The sequence below is a fragment of the Physeter macrocephalus genome, chromosome 2 (genome assembly GCF_002837175.3).
Source record: "Physeter macrocephalus isolate SW-GA chromosome 2, ASM283717v5, whole genome shotgun sequence".
In the NCBI taxonomy this organism is placed as follows: domain Eukaryota; kingdom Metazoa; phylum Chordata; class Mammalia; order Artiodactyla; family Physeteridae; genus Physeter; species Physeter macrocephalus.
Genome location: NC_041215.1, coordinates 51,376,034 through 51,397,999, shown reverse-complemented (window position 1 = coordinate 51,397,999; position 21,966 = coordinate 51,376,034). Strand labels below are relative to the sequence as shown.

The 21,966-nt window shown below is 38.9% G+C and overlaps 1 protein-coding gene across 7 annotated transcripts in view; it reads left to right on the top strand.

The window, feature by feature from the left end:
• The first annotated feature begins 505 nt into the window (after positions 1 to 505).
• GTDC1 (glycosyltransferase like domain containing 1) overlaps positions 506 to 21,966 on the top strand; it is a 416,031-nt gene continuing 394,570 nt past the window's right edge. For 2 of the 7 annotated variants that reach the window (XM_055087670.1, XM_028477545.2), the window contains exons 1-2: positions 780 to 949; positions 1,522 to 1,659. The gene's annotated coding sequence lies outside the window, so the exon portion shown is untranslated. Of the gene's footprint in view, positions 585 to 778; positions 950 to 1,046; positions 1,238 to 1,521; positions 1,660 to 21,966 lie in introns of those variants that run through there. The other 5 variants (XM_055087672.1, XM_028477555.2, XM_055087671.1 and 2 more) reach the window with 4 other exon arrangements.

Below are 21,966 nucleotides of genomic sequence, written 5' to 3'. Positions count from 1 at the left end.
GCAGGGAAGAAGGCGGGTACGTGGCTCCAGCAGGCCAGGGAAGGGAACGGAGACCGGGGAGAGAAGGGACCGGCGGGAAAACTGCAGGAGGAAACCGAGGCTGACCTAGTGAGCAGCGAAGATCTCCTAGAAGGAAGGAGAAGGCACCAATGCAAGCTTACAACCAGACTAGGGATCAGGGAGAGTATAAAGAGGCTTAAGGGGAGGACGCGGGTGCTGACCAGAGATAGGAAAGGGCGCGCGGGGAGGTGGGAGGCGAAGTGAGGTCCTAGGGCAGTGGGCAGGTGAGGAGAGGCTCGGGGGTCGAGAGCCAAGGTGGCGCGGTTCGCACAGGCAGGAGCGTCTGCTGACTCAGGGACCCGCAACAACCTGGCCGCGCAGGGGGCGGAGTGGTGAGCGCGTGGGCGCGCCGGGAGGCGGGGCCTGCGCCTGACGCGTCCCGAGGCCGCTGCGGCCGCGGGCCGGGCGGGGCGGCGGCGGCGGCGGCGGCGGCGGCCGCGGGGGAGGGGCACGGCGTCAGCGCGTCGCCGGCTGGGCCGCGCTGGTGGCCAGGAGGGAGAGACTAGGAGGAGGAGGAGGAGGAGGTGAGTAGGCTCCGGGCTGGGGAGCCGCGCGGGCCGGCGGGGAGGCGGGGAGCGCGGCCCCTCCCCTCCTTGGCGCCCGCCTCGCGGGGCCGCGCGGCTTGGAGTTCCCAGAGGGGCTGCGGCGGCGGCGGCGCGGGGAGCCGGGGGGCGGAGCTGAGGGCCGCGCGGGCGGCGCGCTTCCCGGGCGCACGCGCTGCGTTCGCGGCCTCGCCGTCCGCCCCGCGCCCTGAGCCGGGCTACTCGGCTGCTGTGTCTCAGTCCTGCTACCCGCTGGCCATTTTCTGACCTCCTTTTCTTGGGTTCTGCGCGCCTTGCGGGCCGGCTTCCCGCAGCCAGCGCGCCGCAGCCGCCTCGTCGCGCGGCCGGTGAGGGTGGCTGGGGGCGCGTCGCCTTCTCGCGGGGAGGAGGGGGGGCCGGGCTCCCGGCCTTGGCCCGAGGAGCGGAGGGGCCTCCTTGCCGACGACGAGACTGCCGGGCCAGTGGTCCCTCGCGCCGCCAGGTCTTCCTGAAGGACCCTTTGCGCCTGGCCCCATTATCGCTCTAACTCTCCTGCCCTTAGTAGCCGAGGCTAAAGACCTCACTCACTCTGCACTCTCCCCGCCCCCTTCCTTCCTCTGACGATCCCGCATATACTTATTTTAATCGGGACCCAGGTAGTCTGTTCGGGGGGGAAAGGTTCTCTGAATTTGTCCTGTAAATCCAGCCGTGTACCCAACAGCGAGGTTGCAGTATTACGTTAATTTAACCTTTAGTCTCGAGGGAGTTCTTTTTTTTTTTTTTTGGTCTCCCCTCTCTGGCAAAGGCAACTTTTAGAGTTTTCTGAGAACTGTACTGCATTACATTGTCTTTGAGATAATTCTTAAGTTAGCGCTTGGAGGCAGTGTGATGGGAGGTTCAAAGAGAAGGCTTTACACTTTTTCCTCCACCTGTATCACAGTTTGAAATGGAAAACGTGCGTTGACGGTGATTTTCCACACCGGGTGGGTTGCGGAATGCAGCCCCCGTGAGCCGTGGCTGTCCTTGGTTATTGGGTGCTACCCCTGAAGTTGATTTTAAAGCTCAACAGAATGGTCAGGTAAAGGAGCTGCTGAAATGAAATCCAGTATAATTCACTAGAGCCATTTTATTGGATTCTATTAACCTGTTTAACCTTAAGCTAGAGCATGGCAGGAGTTTCATGTAGGAACCCACATACCAAGTGCAATATTGAATTTTAATTAGTGCATTCCAGGTTTGATGTGAAATAGATTCACATCTCTCACTGCCTTTCATTATATATTTTCCTTAGGATCTTGCATTTAAGAAACAGTTTTAGTATTGAGGGTGGGAGCAGTACCCTTTGAATCATGAAACTTTCTTTGACGAACTTGAAAACTGGGTAGGTAAAATGTGAACCGTGATACTGAGATAAGGTAGGAAACTGAATTTTATAGCATTACCAATTTGAGAAGTTAAGAAGGCTTTTTTACTCCTGTTTTGAAATCGTGTTGACGTCTTAATCTGACAGACTGCAGAAGTACAGAATTTTCTGTTTGTGAGGAACTTCAGCAGTTAACTATTAATTATTATTAATAATTAATTTATTGCAACCTTGTTATTTTGCAGAGTAAAAGTAATCCAAGTTTCCTGAAGAGATTTAACATGAACTGAATAGAACTAGTTGACTTAACCGAACACTTAGGTAGATCATTCATACCTCCCCAATGGATATTTTTGTACCAAAATTTGTTTTGATTTTGATGTCTTAAAAAAAAAAAAAAGCCAAGTAATTACTAACTTTGAATTTTTTCCCGGTGTTTTGAGTATATGCCTTAGTTTGTGATTTGGAGTCATTAGATCAAATGATACAAATTATATTTAGGCAATCTTTACATTTTATCAATTGAAACTACTTTCCAGTTTGTTTGAATTTAGTAACTATTTCCACTTCGAGAATGTTTATTCACATACTTGGTTCAGATAGTCTGTGTCAATTCCAGGAGATTGGCATTGCAAGAGTCCTCGGGTTATGGTGTATGTAACCTTGATATTATTTAGGAAGAAAGGTCCTATACACATGTAGTCATCGAATTCCAGCATCCTCAGCATCCCTTTTGTTAGTGGTCCGCAATGCAGAAGTCCCCATGTCCTTGCTGGGATAGGGTGAATTCTTTGCATCTCCCACTCCAGTGTTTACTGCGGGTATTTAGTAGATACTTTTTGGCTTGTGTGCATTTTCCCTGGTGCGGCTTCATGTAAGGTGGGCTGTGTTTTATTCATCTTTGTATGCTTCATGTCAAGCGAAGTGTACTTTGTAATGCTTGTGGTTTTGTTGGGCTTAATCAAATTTAAGAAGGTAGCAGAGTGCTTGGAAGTCATGAATCATGATATTATAAACTTGAAATACCTCATTTCCGTTTTTGTGTTGAATAGATACTCTGTTAGGCTGAATTCCAATATTGAAAGAGGTAGCAGGTATCTAATATTTTAGATAAATTGAGGCAAGAGCTTAACATTGAGAATTTTGTTCTTTAACATACATTACCCACTGTGAAATTGGGAAAGGACACCATTATTTAAATTTTTTCTTAGGACACCTCAGTTGAGCTAAAATAATACAAATTTTCCACTGGAGCAAAGTTTGAGAATCGTGAATTGAATGACCCTAATTGTTACTGTACGCCACGTTTTAAGGCCTTGGTTTCACTTTATAAAGAAGTATTTTTCAGTACGTAGACTTCGGGAAGCAACATGACTTTTGGAGTTCAGACTCCTGTGGTAAGCTGTCCTGAAATGATATTTTAAACAGTTTTTGGCTGATGCCTTGTGCTTCATGGTGGCGATAATGAAAACAAACAAACCCCAAACCAAACAAACCTTACTGTATTTTCTTTTTCCCTTAGGCTTATAGTCTTTCTTTAATAGATTATTATAGTGTGCTTTGTTTATTAAAAAAAATTACTGAGGAAATTTTTCAAGCATTTCTTTTGGAAAGTACCACCACTCCACCCTTTGAATAGCCTTGGCAAGTAATGTTTGGGCAAATGCAGGGCCATTTCCATAGTGTGATTCCTATTTGAGTATGTTGAGTTATATGAATAATAGTTTTCATAGGGACATCATCTTTGGACTACATGCATTTTTTTTTTCCCCTCCTGACACTATTACTGAAAACAGTTGTACAGTAGAGTATGATAGCGCTTAATTTGTAGGGAGCAAATAATTTCATATCTATCATTGCTGGTTCCTGTGTCAGTCCCAGGCTGCCTGGCCCACCCACTCCCTGTTCTGTCTTTTCCACCCACTTCTTGAATTGATTTTTAAGACTGAAAATACCTTAAGATCCCCAGCCTCTTCAGGAGGTGGGATCTGGATTATTCTGGTGCCCTCAGCATCCATTGCCCACAAAGGTATGGTGTCTTATTATATCCTTGGCATGTACTCACTTTGACTGAGTTTCAAAATGAGATTCTCATTTTGAAAAATGCTTTCTTTCACTCATCAGGAGTTTTGAAATATATGGCATACACATTTTAGGGAAGTATGTGTGAAGCATATAGAATATATTAATATAGATTTAGATGGAATTAGGTTATAGAATCAGACAATTGATAAGAATTAGACTGTCTAGTCGTTTTCTCCCACACTTGAAGGTCACACTTAAGTCATTTAAACTCAAGATTACAATTTTTTTGAGTATTTATTTTTAAAAGTAAAGTAGTTCTGCAGTATTTCCTTAGCATAAAATAATCCATAGAGTTGATATATTTCTTTTATTATTCCTTTTTGTATTCCAAATCCCTTGTGGACCTGGAACCTTGTCTTGAGCCTGCTCCAGAGCTCTCCCTCTCCTCGCCGTCCTCTCTCCCCTCAGGGAACTTGGACCTGGTCTTGTCCATGGTGGACGGTTGGGGTCCTACTTCAACTGGGGCAGAACTAGCAGAGTCAAGATACTTTGATACTGCTTCTCAGACTCATACTCACTGGATTGACTTCTTAGGTACTGAGGACAGGACAGCTGAGAGCTGGGCTCTTTGGCTGTTATAATTTCAGCTTTTTTTGAGGGTCAACTTTCATTTGCATCTGACGCTAGGACACCCTGGTCATCCAGTCATTATGTAGATCCCCTTCCTGACTACCCTGCTCTTGGTTCTCTGCCTTCGTAGCTGAGTTGCTTACTGGGTGATTTTTATCCAATTTCAGTGGTAACTAATTATTCTCAGACGTTTGATTTTCTACACAGGTTTTCTCTCAGTTTTGAGCTTTCATTTGACCAAGTATCTGTTATACTTTCCCATAGCACATTTGTTTGTTATGTCTTTCTTTCTAGACTGTGTGTACTCCGAGTGTTGGGACCAAATTTGTGCTGTTCCTGTCGGTGTCCTCAGCACTTAGTACAGTACCTGGCACGTAGCAGGTGATAAATAAATATTGATTGGATATAATCAATAGTATGTAATCAGTATGGGAAACCAATTTTCATATAGAAATTGAGAATTCATACAAGAAGATCAGACATTTCATTGACATAAGTACTAGGGAGTCTGTATATTTTAAATTACAAGCATATCCACATACAAAATAGCATCATTAGTCATCTGGCAGGGAGTTTATTTAAGAAGAAAAAGTATATAATTTTCACCATGTATTGTTAGGTGTTGCTCATTTCTGTTTTTCTGGAGTTTGAGTAAATGTATATTATTTTATATTTCTTACAAATAGAAGTTTTATGGCACTATGAAGAAGTGAATTTAATGGCCCTATTTTTGTGCATTAGTAATTATATACTAAAGAGTAAATTCTCGTTAAAAGGCCCTTAAATGCCTGCTCATAAAAAATAGAGACCTCTTTGATTTTGGTCTCCATACAATCCCAGTTATTGTACTGAGGCAAGTCATCAAACTCTTTAGTAGTCTAAACCTTTAATTTGGTTTCAGAACAGTAGTCATGAATTGAATACCCAAATTACCATGTCTTTACAAAGTAATGCAGACACTTATTAAAAAAGTAATGACCATAACTTTTTGTGTAGAATTTCTTGTGCTAATTTTTTAAAGAGGACTGTTGAACCACATTCCCCATGAAGACCAAAATCTCATACTTTTAAGATACTGGAGTATACATTTATGTGTAGAGAGGAGGGGGTGGTAATTTTTGTAGTGGCATTTTTAAGTGGATAGTTTACTAATTATGTTGTGGTAAACACTTTACAGCTCTAAGAGGAAAACTTCAATTATCTGAATGAAATGAGGTACATGAAATTAATTCAGATAAGTGGGGGAATCCTTAGTGTAAATGATGCATGTCAAGGGACATGACCTCAATCTTGATTTTTTTTTTTTTTTTTTCTATATATCTGTCAGCTGGTTTTATATTACTAGATTCTGATTCTTTTTGGTCATGCTGGGAATCATTGATGGAGGAGGTAAAGTTTGCTCTATAATTTTTTTTTTCCTTTGCCACAGAGGGAATCCAGAGTATCGTATTCTGTGACAAGTATAATTGCTCATCTCTTGCCTGTACTGCCTGCCCTTTTAGAAGGTACACCACAGCCTCCCATTTTGTCACCTTCCTGTCAAACGTCAAATGTGTTTGGGGACTCCTTGAGAATACACTTGATTTGAAATTAAAGCCACACTCCTCTGTCCAGTCTCAAGATGTTTTCCTGCAAGTTGTTACAAGAAGTTGTGAGGGTGAATTGAGCTGGATAAACCTTGATTCTTTTCTTGTCCCCCTTGGGCTTTAATATTTAAGCAGCAGTTTGCACTGTAAGCCCTTGAAATAGAAACAAACAATGGGGCATAACCCCTGACCTTTGCAAATCCTAACTTGAACATTTTTGTGATTGATTAGAGTGTTTTAGGAAAATGATTTCTGCTGCCATTTACTAAGGTTTGCAGCATTCCTGGGCTCCTGGCATCTGAAAGTTATTGTGCAATCTCTAGATAGTCTGTGTAGCTGTGGTGACATTTTCCTCTAGGCTTTGTTTTTTTTTTTGGTATGTTTTGTTTAAACAGAGGTAAGCTCATCTTAGCAGCAGAGGTGTGTGCTGTCTGACACCTCTGTAAGTGAATTTTACTTCTTTCTTCAGCATCACCAATAGATGCTTTACTTAAACCACCTCAGAACATGGCTCTTTATTTTCAGCATCACCAGCTTCCTTTTCACCTCTTGGTCTTTGAGATACAAGACGATTGATATCATTATTGCCTTGGGAAGCGTGGATATGATATCAGCAAGCTCTGTATACAGACCTTGTGAGCAATTTCTAGTTCATTGCCTGAGACCTTCTTAAATACATGCAGGCGATGTGATTGAAGAGTTTAGGCTTCAGGGTCAGTCCAAACTGATTTTGACTCTGTACCATTTATGAACAGCATGTCTTTGGGGGAAGTTAGTTACTTCTCTGGGTTTTAGTTTCCTCATCTGTAATATAGGAATACTATCAGCTTAGTGTATTGAGTTTTTTTTTAAAGAGTAATCTTAGCTGTATTGATTTGTTGTCATGTGCAGGTAAGTGTTTAATAATGTGAATTAATGAACTGTTTATCTGGATCATACACGATTTTAAAAATAAGTATATTTTGTTCCATTTGATAACAGAGATAGGTAAGCAAGAATTATTCCAAATAGAGGTCTTGTGCGGTTGACTTTGTTTTTCTTTTATTCCTATAACGGCTTTGCTATTATATGTTTTATTTATTTATTTATATATATATTTTTTTAATTTTTATTTTTTATTGGGGTAGAGTTGTTTTACAATGTTGTGTTAGTTTCTACTGTCAAATATTTCTATAATAGAGACCTTTTGCTTATAATTCTTTTTTTGCATTTTAAAAATTTAATTTAATTTATTTATTTTTTATACAGCAGGTTCTTATTAGTTATCTATTTTATACATATTAGTGTATGTACGTCAATCCCAATCTCCCAATTCATAACCCCCCCACCCCGGCCTTCCCCCGCTTGGTGTCCGTACGTTTGTTCTGTACATCTGTGTCTCTATTTCTGCCTTGCAAACCGGTTTATCTATACCATTTTTCTAGATTCCACATATATGCACTAATATACGATATTTGTTTTTCTCTTTCTCTTTTAAAACTACGTAAGACTTTTGCAACCATCAGTCTATTTATATACAAAGGATATACCGCTGTGTGGGATAGGGAAGCAGAATGTGGAGTGTACTTGCTGGAGTAAGACAGACTTGAATTTAAATATAGGTGATCTAACATTTGGGTAACCTTGGGCAGGGTTCTTTACTTTTTGGATTAAAAGTTTTCATCTGTAAAATGGGTATTAAAGGTTAAAGAGTTAAAAAGGGAAAAAAGGATAATAAAAAGGTTGTTAAGACTTAAGAGACGAGGTATGCAAAATATTGAGTAAAGCTGGAATCCATAAATACTGATAATTTTTATTATGACTTTGGAAAAGTGGCTTTACTTCTCTGGACCTCAAGCTTCCTCATCTGTAACATGAATATGTGAGAAAATGAATAGAGTTATTATGAGTATTAAATGAGATAATACATGTAAGAACTCATTAAATGTTAATTGCTACTGTTATTTACATTATTAATTCAGTTTCAGAACAAATTGGACCAATTTTGAGTCAAAATGAAAGAATTCATACAGATATTTAATATATTTTTTATGTTGGGGGATATTTACTGTGGATTTGGGGATGGCAGGTTATCATTCATTAGCTTTCAATGTTTTCTTAAGACAGCAGTAGTTCTCAAGTTGTGGTATACAGGCCTTTTGGGGTCACTGAGACCCTTTCAGGGGGTCCATTAGGTTAAAACTATTTTTATAGTAATACTAACTGTTTGCCTTTTCCACTGTTTTTACATTTGCCCTGCTGATACTAAAGGAATAGTGGATAAAACTGTGGGTATCTTAGTAGATATTAAATGGCAGTGGCACCAGGGTGTACTAGTGATCATTGTATTCTTCACTACCGCGCATTCATTGTAAAACAAACAAACAAAAAACAAAAACTCAAAAAGCCAGTTTTACTTGCGTGTCCTTAATGAAGCAGTAAAAATTATTAGTTTTATTAAATCTTGATCCTTGAATGCATTGTTTTAATATTCTATGTGATGAGATAGGAAATATGTAGAAGGCACTTCTGTTACATATCCAGAGTACATTGTTTGTCTCAAGGAAAACCCTTATGTGTTCTTTTGAGTTGTGAGCTGAGCTAACCGTATTTTGCATGAAACATCATTTTTACTGGAAAGAATGAGTACCAGACAAACTAGGATTATTTAGACTTAGGTATTTGGCAGTCATTTTCTTGAAAACGAACACAGTGAGACTTGTCACTTCATGGCAAAAGCAATAGATAATATTTGTTGCTGATGATAAAATTTGAGCTTTCTAGTGAAAATTAAAATTTTGGAAAACTTAAGTCAACTGCTGTGCTCTTGTCAGCTTCCCGGTACTTAAAGAGTTTTCTGACGTGATGGGTGGTGATATTATGAATGTGAGTTTTTGCTATGGTATTAATTAATTATGTCAAGATTTTCAATATTTATATAACTCAATGAACCAATATTTTCAAAGTGATCAGTGTTACGAAATTATGGTAAAAGACCCTTATAAAAAGCAAGTAACAGAATACAAAAAGTTTATGTGATATTAGATTTCATATTACAGCTAACCCAAAACTCCTACTTGTCAAGTTTTGGTGTAGTATCAAAGAAGAACATCCATAGTTATCTGAAAATGATATTAATATTAACATATACTTTCTTTTTTCTCACTGCATATATGTGTGGGGCTATTGTTTTTTCATGTAGTTCAATCAAAACAATGTATCACGACAGATTGAATGTAGAAGCAGATATGAGAATCCAGCTGTCATCTATTAAGTTAGACATGAAAGAAATTTGCAAAAGTTGTAAAACAGTATTATTTTTATCACTAAGCTTTTTTTGGTATAGTAAAGTCATTTTTCATAAAATATATTCTCATACTAAATGTCATTAAAAATTTAAAATGAATCAGAGGAAAGCAGAACATATTTTGTCACAAAACTGGAACTTAATCATTGTCTTGCACATTCTAGAAATGGAAAATATTCTATTTCATTCAACAGATACTTGCAGAGTGTCTGCGAATAAGCAGTTTCCACCTGCAGGAACTCATTGTAGGTAGGGAGATAGATGTCTTCATTTTCAGATACTAACAATTCACTGAAACAAGTGCTTTAATAAACATCTGTTCAAAGTTGCGTATTTTTTTCACCAAAAAAAGATAGCAAACTAAATGCCAGTTTATAACCTGATGTTTTTCCCTGTTAACACTATAGAGCAAATCTTTTTTCATGTTAATATTTATAGATCTATGTCATCATTTTATAATAGTGAAAAATTGGAAACAACCCAAATGTCCCATGGATGGGAGAATCAGCTCAATTGTGTTGCATCTCTTATATCAATTTTTAAATTAAATTATAAATCACGCTTTGAAAAAAATTTAAAATGAATAGATAGTTAAAATTTTCGCCTTTAATTCCTAATATGGTAAATATTGATAATTATAACTCATTAACAAAAGCTCTTGGGAGTACTCAATTTTCAAGAACACAAAGGAGGCCTGATACTAAGAAGTTTGAGAACTGTTTCTTTAAGGAATGGTGGCTAGATTCATCAAATGAACAAAGTTCTAATGTTTTGCGTATTTCTTTGGAATATGGCCTACATACCTCTAGTTTCTTTTCCTGGTTATAATGATATGTCACTGGATGGAGTTCTGTGTCATTCTCCAAGTAGGCAGAAGGTTCCTGTGTGTGTTTTTAAAGAAGATTTTCATTTTTATTTAAGATCGCTGCTACCTATATTGCTGCTACCCAGAATTGAGATAATGGTTAATGGTCACTTTATCAGCGAATTCATTCTTGATGCCACTCTTTTGGTTGCGAGATAGTCATGCAGTTTTAAGTGCTGTTCACCATGGCAGGCTACTTCAGGGTTGTAGTGAAATTCACTTTGCTGAAAATAAACTGCCATTTTCTCTGAAGTCTTTACACTAGGCTAATCTGTCTGCTGTGAAGTCTTCCTGACATTTCATAGCTATTTTCTAGATGGTCAGTCCACAACTTGTGAATGTGTTTGTGAATTAGTTATTTGCCAACAATATAATATGAATTACAGATGGGTTCCATAGTGCCATTGATACTATGGGCAGAGCCTCATTGTGGATTATTAACATCTTTCTCTGGGGAATTATATTCTGACTCCTAGAAGTCTAGCCAAATAAATTACTCCATTGCAGTCCAACGGTGGCAAGAAACCCCCTTTTCCCGCTTACAATAGAGACAGGAGTGCTAAAGCTTTAACAGAAGTAAGAGAGGCATTCTGAAGCAATGCTCAAGAGATGCAGGTTATCCTAGGCACCCCAGGTGGGTAGAAAGGGTGGTGAGTAACCCTCTCAGGTGAAGCAGGTGTAGAAACTTTGGGCCAACCAGCAATGGTGGAGGGAAGAAGAAGGGATCTTCTAGATACTGCTTGCAGGTGATAGATACCCTTTTGCGGCAGTTGCTAAAAAAATAAGGGATGGGTAGTCCTAGGTTGGGAAATCCATATGTACAGAGTTTTGTTGTGTTGTGCTCTTATGTTTGGTTACTCTGTGAACTGAACTCAAGAAATAGAACGACAAGCCAGTTGGGAAGGTTGAACTCATAGATTTATAGGCCAGAGGTTTGAATGTAAAAGGAAATGATGAACTCCAGGGGCATTCATAATCAGGAAGAGCGGTGGAAGCCAGGAGGGTGTTAGGATATTCAAGCTGTTCACAAAGACCCCAAACAAATTCACGTTACAGTGTGGCTGTTAGGGCAGGGGTAGAACTGGTGATCAGCTGGCACAGTTCAGTCAGAGAATGCTGTGACTCAGCCTGCTGCCTTAGGGTCTCTGGTAGGAAATATAGACTTTTAAGAGTGGTATCCCTACAGGAAGCCTGTTATGGGGAATGGTGGATATAAAGCAGAAATCGAGAACCAGGAGAACCTGTGCACACAAACGAGGCCAACTTGGGAGAACGAGAATTTGACCTGAAGTTGAGCTTGTCTTCTTTCTGCTCAAGGGCATTGTTTGACCCCTTGGATTGAGGCAAGGCTTAGCCAAAGTGGGAAGCAGAGTGACCATAGCTAGCTGTGTGTAGTGGAGTGACAGACCTGCCCAAGAAGTATTTGTTAAACCAATGGATGGAAGTAAGGCAGAGGAACAGCTGGGTCATTACACTCATGTTCTTCATGCAACAGACACTAGGCTTCATGTTACCTACCCACTAAATATTCTCTAGGCTAGGGGTCAGTAAACTTCTTTTTTAAAGCACCAGATAGTAAATATTTTAGGCTTTATGGGTGATTATGGTCTCTGTTAAGTTTGCCATTGTAGTGTGAAAGCAGCCGTAGAAAAATCCATAAATGAATGAGTAGCTGTGTTCCAATGAAACTTTGTTTATGGGGACTGGAATTTGAATTTCATGTAATTTTCATAAGTCGCAAAATATTGGTCTTTTAAAAAAACTTTTCATCCATTAAAAAAAATACAAAATCCATTCTTAGATCATCGCTGTGTAAGAACAGGCAATGGACTGAATTTTGGGCCACAGGCTCTGATCTTTGTTTGAGGCAAATAAATGACTATCAGTTATCATGCAGAAAGCGTATTAGCATTACTGAAACAGATGTTCTCTAGGACAATGCTGTTGGTGACACTGTCTTGTTTTATAGGTGACACTGATAGAAATCTGTTCAAGAATTTAGATGTGACATCTGCAGCAGGTTCAAATCTCTCAGCTGTAAGACAAACTGGATACTTCATAAAGATTGTCATCTATTATGCACAGAGAGCCAAAATCCATTACTGAGATTGTCTGGGTGAACTGCCTGCTGGGTCCAGTGATGCACTAGTAGACAGAGAAGTTGAAAAAGAAGGCTGGCATATTCTTTGGATGACTGGCAGAATGTGACACCAATATGGCATCGAGCCCTACTGTGATTCCAAGGACCGCATGACTAAATAAAAATGACTTTTTTTGGTGGGGGTGGTTCAAGTAGCTTTGATCTTTACTTGGGGAATGTGTAATGCATTATCATTCCATAGTGACACATGGTGATTGCTTTGGTAATCAGACTTTAAAGATCCTGTCTGTTGATGGATTTTAATGTATTACAGTTATCACCTTTTAGTATTGGGCTTTTTTACACTAAGGGTAATATTGTAAAGAGAAACATCTGCTTAACCTAAAAAAATTAACCTAAAAATGTTAATTTAAGGACTATGATTTCACATGGAAGTTTTTGCTTGGGGGATTTTTGAAATTTTGCTCTCCCCTAGAATGTTTAAAATATGCTTCTATGTGCAAAGAGCTACTGCTCCCAGAATTTTCTAGGAAAATATCCTTTTGTTTAGGCTACTGAAATCAATAGTAAGTAGAAAATCATATTCTACAGTATTAATGTGCATAGAACATAGTATTATAAGTTAATACTAACTACTACTAGCTATTAGTAAATTAATGTCTTCAGACCTATTAAATAAATTCACTTAAAATGATTTAACAAGCAGATGTGAACTGGAAATAAACATATGTATTTTCTAGAACTATTGAATCACAAGAAAACTGGAACGTCAAAGTACTCTCTGAACCAAGTCACTGTTTTATTTGGTCAGAGTCCCTGCTTTTGGCATACATCTATTTATACCAGTTATAGAGGATTTGAAAGCAGTGCTGGGAAATGAGGTGGGTGGATTCTCTCGAAGTTGAATCCCATTTTTTTCCTCAGTGAGTCTTCAACATTTTTTTCATCTAGCATTCAACAAAAACTCTGGCAGCCGAGGATGTAAAACATAGATTGCATTTTATATAGTTCATACAGCTAATCTACAAACAGGAAAATTTCCTCATGACTTACCTTGAAATCTTTATTTAAGGCCTAATATTAATCAGTTTGTCTGTGTGCCACTGCTACTATTGCACATTTTTGGTCAGAGTGCAGTGCAACTAACAGCCATCCTGCTAGGAAAAAGATTTGCAGATTGCTGAATAGTGGAAGTTAACACACATCTGATTTACAAGTCAGATTAGTGATCAGAGTCATACGCAGTTGATTTTATGGTTTTTAAGCTAGTTTTTCATTGAAGCAATGCCTATAACTGGGGGACAGGTGTGTTGTAACATTTGAATGCCGTAAACTCTTGAATCTGGAATGAAAGGGATGTTCTTAGAGATGTTCAGATCCTAAAACTCAAGGATTTTGAAATAAAATGCTCTGTCATTCATTTATTGTGCCATAATTGAACTGCCTTGCAGATTTTATTTTGGATCATTGTGATTAATATTTGGAAAACTTTCCCATTTTCAGATATAAGGCATTTTAGGAAAGACTATGATTGTGTGTGTGTGTTTGTTTAAATAGAGCAGCAGCAAAACACTTTTACTTTATAAATAAGATATATTTAATATCTAATATTTAATATTTAATAAGAAATACATGGATTTTACATTGGTAGACCACTCAAATCAGGAATTCCACTGTCATCTTCTGGAAACCTTCCATAAAGGGGAGGAGACAATAAATAGATCCCTTTGTAGATTGCAATTATTATTTTTTCCTAAACTTTTTTCAAAATACACAGAAGGATGCATAGCTATAGCTTGATAGGTTACAGTTATTCTTATTTCACCTGTACTTACTGAAATTGAGAAGACATCTCATAGAAGTGAGTATGATAAAAAGTAGTGAATTGCAGAAAGGAAGTGCTATTTATTGGGATTTGAGAACATTATTTCAGACAAGCATCTGTGTTAGTCTTTTAGATGGTTCTTGGGCCAATAATTGACTTGAATGTAATCAGGAGAAGAAGAAAATCCAGTTTTAAAAATTTATTTTTGGCTGTGTTGGGTCTTCGTTGCTGCATGCAGGCTCTCTCTAGTTGCAGCAAGCGGGAGCTGCTCTTTGTTGTGGTGCGTGGACTTCTTATTGCAGTGGCTTCTCTGTTGCGGAGCACGGGCTGTAGGCATGTGGGCTTCAGTAGTTGTGGCTCATGGGCTCTGTAGTTGTGGCTAGAGGGCTCTAGAGCGCAGGCTCAGTAGTTGTGGCGCACGGGCTTAGGTGCTCCGCGGCATGTGGGATCTTTCCGGACCAGGGCTCGAACCCGTGTCTCCTGCATTGTCAGGCGGATTCTTAACCACTGCACCACCAGCGAAGTCCAAAATCCAGGTATTTAAAACTAGTTTTCTGTCAGTGGTCAGAAGAATATTTTGTTTTATCTTCCCTCATCCTGCCACGTGGTGAGGTCTTATGAATTGATTTTTGAGATGATGAAACATTGGGATTTATAGGGTCTTGAGAATTCATCAATTACATCTTTTTGTCCCCAAACTCTGTTTTACATAGGACTTCTTTAGTCATATTTATAGGACATAAGGAAGACAGTCAACCTGGCTTTCATAGACTCCAAAAAAGACTTTTGAAGAAAGATTACCGTAAGGTAAGATATAGTAGGCATACATTCCTGTGTTGATTTTAGTAGAGCAGTGACTATTTAGGTGGATTCTTTTCCCATTTCCTTTCCCCCTAACGTCATAGTCCCTGGTTAAAGCTGCTTTTCCTTGAGGCGAGTGGGAGGTAACTTTGTGAATGGAGATATTGAGGCTATTGTAGACATCAGGAAATGAATGGATTGCAAAAGAGAGAATGAGATGGTAAATGTGATAGGTGATAAGATCATAGATGAGCACTCCGTTTTTGGATTGACAAGGGTGCTAGAGTAAGAATATCAGTAGAACAGAGTTGATTTGTTATTACCTTGTACTATGTATTGTACAGAATTAAAAACATGTTTTTATTTTATATTGGAGTATAGTTGATTTATAATGTATATTGCTGTACAGAATGTTTAGTTGTAGATACCATATATTTTAATCTGAATTTTAAAGTGGGAATTCTCCATTTTGTGCAGTGACTCTTCACTAAATGTATGTATAATTAAATGAAGTGTTTGAGTATAAATAACACACTAATTTACTAAGATAAAATTTGTTTGACCAAATGAGGAATCTCCTTTTTTTCTTTCCCTTGATGTTTAGTCAGTATCTCCCCACTCCCCTTTTTTGGTAAATTTTTATTTCACATTGAGTTGCTTAAAATGAAGGATTCCTTATTATAGGTAAGCAGTACATGTAATGCAGGGGAATCACACCTATCATAAGATGATAGGATGATGACTGAGACTTCTTTGTTTCAGGATTTCAGCTGACGCTCCAACGCTGAAAGGGTAGTAAGCATCCTTATATTCTAAAGAGGAATGTGGGGCTTAGTTAAGGAGAACAGGATTGCAACATCCACTTCCCATACATAAGTGAAATTAGAAGAGGGGTTTTAAAACTGTCATTCAAGTGAAGAATTGTTAATCTAGTGGAGAGTTAGTTCTGTGACATTTCCCTGTTTCTTTCCAAAAGGACCTTTTATTTCCAGTCCAGGATTTGGCTATGTCTTCCAGGAGGGTAGATTGGTATTTAATTTCTTGTTTGGTTGTTTAACAACCAAACAAGCTGATTGTTTAATCAGCTACAGAATCGTGTCTCTTGATACCACAATGGCAACTTGCAAAGAGTTCTTGAGAGAGCATGACATACGTTTCCTAGAGTTTGGGGGCGTTCCTGAACTGACTCGTTTCTGGAGGGGAGGAGAGTGACAGAAGCCATTGAGATGGCATGTTGAGTGAGAGGGCAGTAGTGGAAAGAGTTGACATTTGCATCTAGCGTAGTAAGAAGGCATAAGTTTTTTTTGTGGACGAAGTGGATGCCATGGGAAGTAACCAGGCTTGAGTAATCTTAATGGATCCTGCCAAGGAGGGCTGCTTGCCCTATGAGGGAATTTTGGGTGGGATAGTAAGAGGTCAGCCTGAGAGAGCATCCCGCACACCAGGGAACTATTCAGCATGGAAGGTCCAGCCTCTTTGCTTGCTGTAACTTAAGGCGCCCCTGCTGGGAAGACCTGAAATGTACTGTCCAAGCTGGGCTTTGAGAATGAGAGGAGGTAGCTATCAATAATTACACAAGTATAACAGATCATCCTGTTTCATGGCTGTCGAGTAAACCCCGATGGAAGTAGGCACATGGGACACTTGTCCCTCTTCCTCTGCCTAGCCTGATCTGGAGGAACGAGGAAGTGAAAAAGGAAGTGGAGAAAAGTGGAAGAGCCAGCAAGGATTTTGAAAGAAACTGATTCTGTTCTTTCTCTCGGCTGTCCTGGGCTGAGGCAGGGTACATGGATACTGTTTGAATAAGATTTGAAACTGAAGGTATAACTTGGACTAGGTTATATTTTGCAGTACCTGAAAATGACTGAGAAGCAGCAGGGTTTTTATCTGGGCTGTTATGGAGAGATGGGGAAGTGAGATCCAGAGGAGTATATTTGAAGTGATGAGAGGAAATTAGAGCATATATCCCGTTGAGTTCATTGGATTTGATCATTTTCTTAGTTTAATAGGATTTTAATTTCATTGAACAAACCTTTAGTAAGTACCTACAATCTGATCTGTAAGGTACTCAGTTAAGCATTTTAGGGCAGGCAAAGATGAGGAAGATATTCTGTCCTCAGGGGGTTTCCGCTTTAGTGTAAATAGGTAAACTTAATCCATGACCGCAGCATAGGTGCTCTAGACCTATAAGTGGCAATGCTGGGGATGTGGAAAGAAGTGAATACCCCTGCCGTTCAGGGCAGGTTTTGTGGAGGAGGCAGAGTTTGGGCTGGGCCTGGAAGGAAGAGAATGGTAACAGCTGGGAAGAAGGGCATTCTGGCGTGAGGGAAGAGTCGAAGGCACGGGATTAGGAATGAACAGATGGCTGGGAGGAAATAATGCTTATCCACACTGCACATTTTACTTTTTAAGAAATGGTTTCCTTCACCAGTTAAACGTGTTTGCCCATGTTACAATTCCAGTTGAAGTTTGATTTTTTTTACATGCCATTTTGCATTTTGTTAGTAATGCACAAAGTATATTCCTTTATGAAATATAGTGTGGAAACGTTATTCACGTTAGAACCTAGATGGTTATAAGCATCAAAACCGAACTTCTAAGTCTGATCACAAAGTCTATTACTTTCCTTGATTTAAAACAGTAAAATGTAGAGAAGATGATGATTTTTACATATGATCTTGAGCATTTGGCAGTGCAATTAGTTTCATAACAAGTGATCGTTTTTTAAAGCCTTCCCAGAATAAGAATGAGTATCTTGATGCTAGTGTCACTTTTAAATAGCTATAGCTCCAGGAATGTGTCTGTTCACGTTGTTATCTTAAATACACACCTTATCTATCCATATTGCTGTACTTCAGATGTGAAAGTAAAAATAAAGGTGTGAAGTGCCTAACAGACTTGTATGGATTTATGTAAATCAGAAAACACACAATCCATTAGCGCTGAGGCCCTAATGTATTAAAATGTATTAAATTCAAGTATGGATTATTTCCTAAAAGTTTTACACACACACACACACACACACACACACACACACACACACACACACACACACAGAGTGTGATACCCAGTGATTAACTTTGCAAAAAAAAAAATTGTAAAAGCTTTTTTTCTCTGAACTCCAGACACATACCCAATTGTCTTGTGGTACCTCCATATGGTTAGTTAAAGGTATTTAAAATACTCAAAACTGAATTGATCTTTTTACCCAAACTTGTTTCGTCTTTAGTCTTCCTCATCTAAGTTAATGACAATTCCATCCATGCTACTCTGACCAGAAACCTTGGAGTCATCTCTGACTCTTCTGTCTTATATCTACACTTCATCTGTCAGTAGTTCATGTTGATTCTTCATCAGAATACATCTACAATTTGAATCTGACCACCTCTCACCACCTCCACTACTGCCTCATCAACCTATTATCATCTCTTACTTGCATTTTTTTTTTTTTTTTTAGCTGCGCTGAGTGGCATGTGGGATCTTAGTTCCCCGACTAGGGATCAAACCTGTACCCCCTGCAGTGGAAGCGCAGAGTCTTAACCACTGGACCACCAGGGAAGTCCCTACTTGGATTATTTTAATAGTCTCCTAACTGGTCTCCTAGCTTCCTCTTACAATCCTCAGCTCAGTGTGTAACCCAGCACTTCAGTCTAGTCTCAGTGCAGTAGCCAAAATAATCACAATTAAAACATACGTCAAATCTTGTCTTTGTTCAATTCAAAACTTCAATTGTTTCCTTTCTCATTCACTGTAAAAACTAAAGTCTTTGTAGTAGCCTATAAGGCTCTACATGATATTGCCCCATCTGCAATCTCATCCTTTGACTGTGTTGACTACCCCCCATTCACAACCTGACTATTGTTCCTGGAATCGCTGGCGTCAGGGCCTTTGCACTTGTTTTTCCCTTTGCCTGGAATGCTCTTCCCCCTAGATAACTGCTTAGCTTATTCCCTAACTTTTCTTGGGTCTTTATTGAAATGGTACATTCCTAGTGAGACCTTCCTTGACCATTTTATTTAAAATATCCCCCTCCTTCCAGTTGCTTTATTTTTCTAGTTAGCACTTTCCTAAACTAATTGTATATTTTACTTTTACTTTTTTTATGGTCAGTCTTTTTAGGATGAAAGCTTGATGAGGGCAGGGGATTTTGTTTTGTTTACTACTGTACCACCCCATTTAGAATCATTCTTGGCACATAGTTCGTACTTGAATACATAATTGTTGAATAAATAAAAGACAAAAAAAATTTATTATATGGGGGTTAAACCTGTAGTAAAACCTGATGTACACTTATTGGCATCTTTGGGCAATGATGCTATTTCCAAATGTCTGAATATTATTTTTCCTTTTAAATTTTTAAATCAAATGTATTGGGGGTGTAATTGACATAAAATAAAAGGCGCTTTAAATGTAGTGTTCAATGAATTTTGATAGAAATATACACCTATGTAACTAGTATTACGGTCAAGGTATAGAATATTTCCATCACCTCAAAAAGTTCCCTTGTGTCCTTCTGCAGTCACTTCTCCCTCCCTCATGCTCATTTCCAGGCAACTAGTAATCTGATTTTTTTTGTGTGTGTGTGGTATGCGGGCCTCCCTCTGTTGTGGCCTCTCCCGATGCGGAGCACAGGCTCCGGACGCGCAGGCTCAGCGGCCATGGCTCACGGGCCCAGCCGCTCCGCGGCATGCGGGATCCTCCCAGACCGGGGCGCGAACCCGGTTCCCCTGCATCAGCAGGCGGACGCGCAACCACTGCGCCACCAGGGAAGCCCTGTAATCTGATTTTTGACACTAGTTTTCCCTGCTCTAAATTTTCATATAAATAGAATCACATACTATGTACTCTTTTCAGCATGATGTTTTTGAAGCTTCTTCCTATGTTATTGTATGTCTTAGTAATTAGGTCCTTTTCACCGCAGAGTAGTGTTCATTGTATAAATGTTCCACAACTTGCTTATCCACTTACCTGGTCGTGGACATTTGGGGTGTTTCTGTTTTGCCTTGTGGACATTTGGGGTGTTTCTGTTTTGCCTGTAAGGAATAAGCTACCATGAATGCTCATGTTCAAGTCTTTGTGTCTTATGCTTTAATTTTTCTAGGTTAGATACCCAGGGGTAGAATTGTAGTGACATTTGATAAGTGTATGTTTAACTTCATAAGAAACCGCCAAACTGCTTTCAAAGTGATTGTACCATATTCTCCCCAAATGTATGAGAAAGTTCTAGTTGCTCCACATTCTGGCCAGCACTTGATGTTATCATTCTTTTAAATTCTGACATTCTAGTGGGTGTGTGGTGGTATCTCCTTGTGGTTTTAATTTGCATTTCTTTGTTTACCAGTGACATTGATCTTTTCATGTATTTATTGACCGTTTGTTTATCTTTTTCTGTGAAGTATCTGTTCAAATCTTTTGGCCATTTTTAAAAATTGGATTGTTTGTTTTCTTGTCATTCAGCTTTAAGAGTTCTTTATGTATCTGGATACAAGTCCTTTGTCAAACATTTTCTCCTGGTCTGTAGATTGTCCTTTTTCTTTCATTAATGGTGTCTTTTGAAGAGCAGAAGTTTCAATTTTTGAATAAATCCATTTTATCAGTGTTTTCTCCTCCCTCCCTCCCCCCCCTTCCTTTTTTGGTTCTTTCTAAGAAATCATTTTTTAATTCTAGGTTGTAAAGATTTTCTCCTGTGTTCTAGAAGTTTTATAGTTTTACCTTTTACATTTAGTCTCTGGTCCATTTTGAATTAATTTTTGTGTAGAGTGTGAGGTAAGGATCAAGGTCCATTCTTTTCCGTATTGAGTTTTCCAAGGATCACTTGTGGAAAAAACTGTCCTTTCTCCTTTGAGTTATCTTGAAACTTTTGTTAAAAATAAACTAATCATATATTTGTGAGTCTTTTCCTAGACTCTATTATGTATTGATCTATATGTCTATCATGCCAATACCACACTGTTTAATACTAAGTCTTGAAATAATTGGTGTAAGTTGTCTAACTTCGTTCTTTTTTGAAATTGTTTAGGCCCTCTAAATCTTTTCCATTACCATGTCCTTGAAACTATGTTTTATTTTTAATTTATTTTTGGTTGTTCTTGTTACTCATGAAAGGGCATTTTAATATTTAACCTTGGCACCTAAGGCCCTCTCTAGTTAGGCTTTAGTCTACTTTTTCTACCTTTATTTTCTCCTTTTTTTATACCTAACAAGTATTCCAGGGTCCTGGTCAGTATTTCTATATTTACCTCCTTTTTGTTGATAATACTCTTTCCTTTGCTGAAAGCCCTTCTTCACCTCTCCCTTTTAAAATCCTAATCATTTTTCAGAGTCTCTCATTTCTTTATGGTGGTGCTTTTCTTACTAGGATATTACAGTCCTTTAAATATTTGTCACATCCTTCTTATTAAATTGTAAGCTCATTGATTGCTTTACTCATCGTTGATCCTCCCATAGTGCCTCACTAACCCAGAGCATGGCACATAGTTAATGTTCTGTAAATATTTATTGAACATTTACATAAAAAATCTTTAAAATAGAAAGCCTTTAGGGTACCTTAAAGTATTAGATCTCCATTGTGGCTTGTTGAGTGAATAAGCAGATATGTAAGAGTGTACTACCTGCTGCAGGCATCATGCTACCCCCCAAATAGATCTTTTTGCATGGCTATAGTTTTAGAGTAGGGAACAGGAAGAAATAAAGGGACCATTATTTCATCTAAATAGTGTTCACCCTGTAAAGTTGGACTGCTGTGGGCAATTACTCATCCTCTGATGTAATCCGTATCTTTCTCTCTTCTTTTATGAGAGTCCTTTAATTTAACCTGTGTTGGTCAACATGATTTTTTTTTTTTTTTTTTTTTTTTTTTTTTTTTTTGGTGGTATGCTGGCCTCCCTCTGCTGGGGCCTCCCC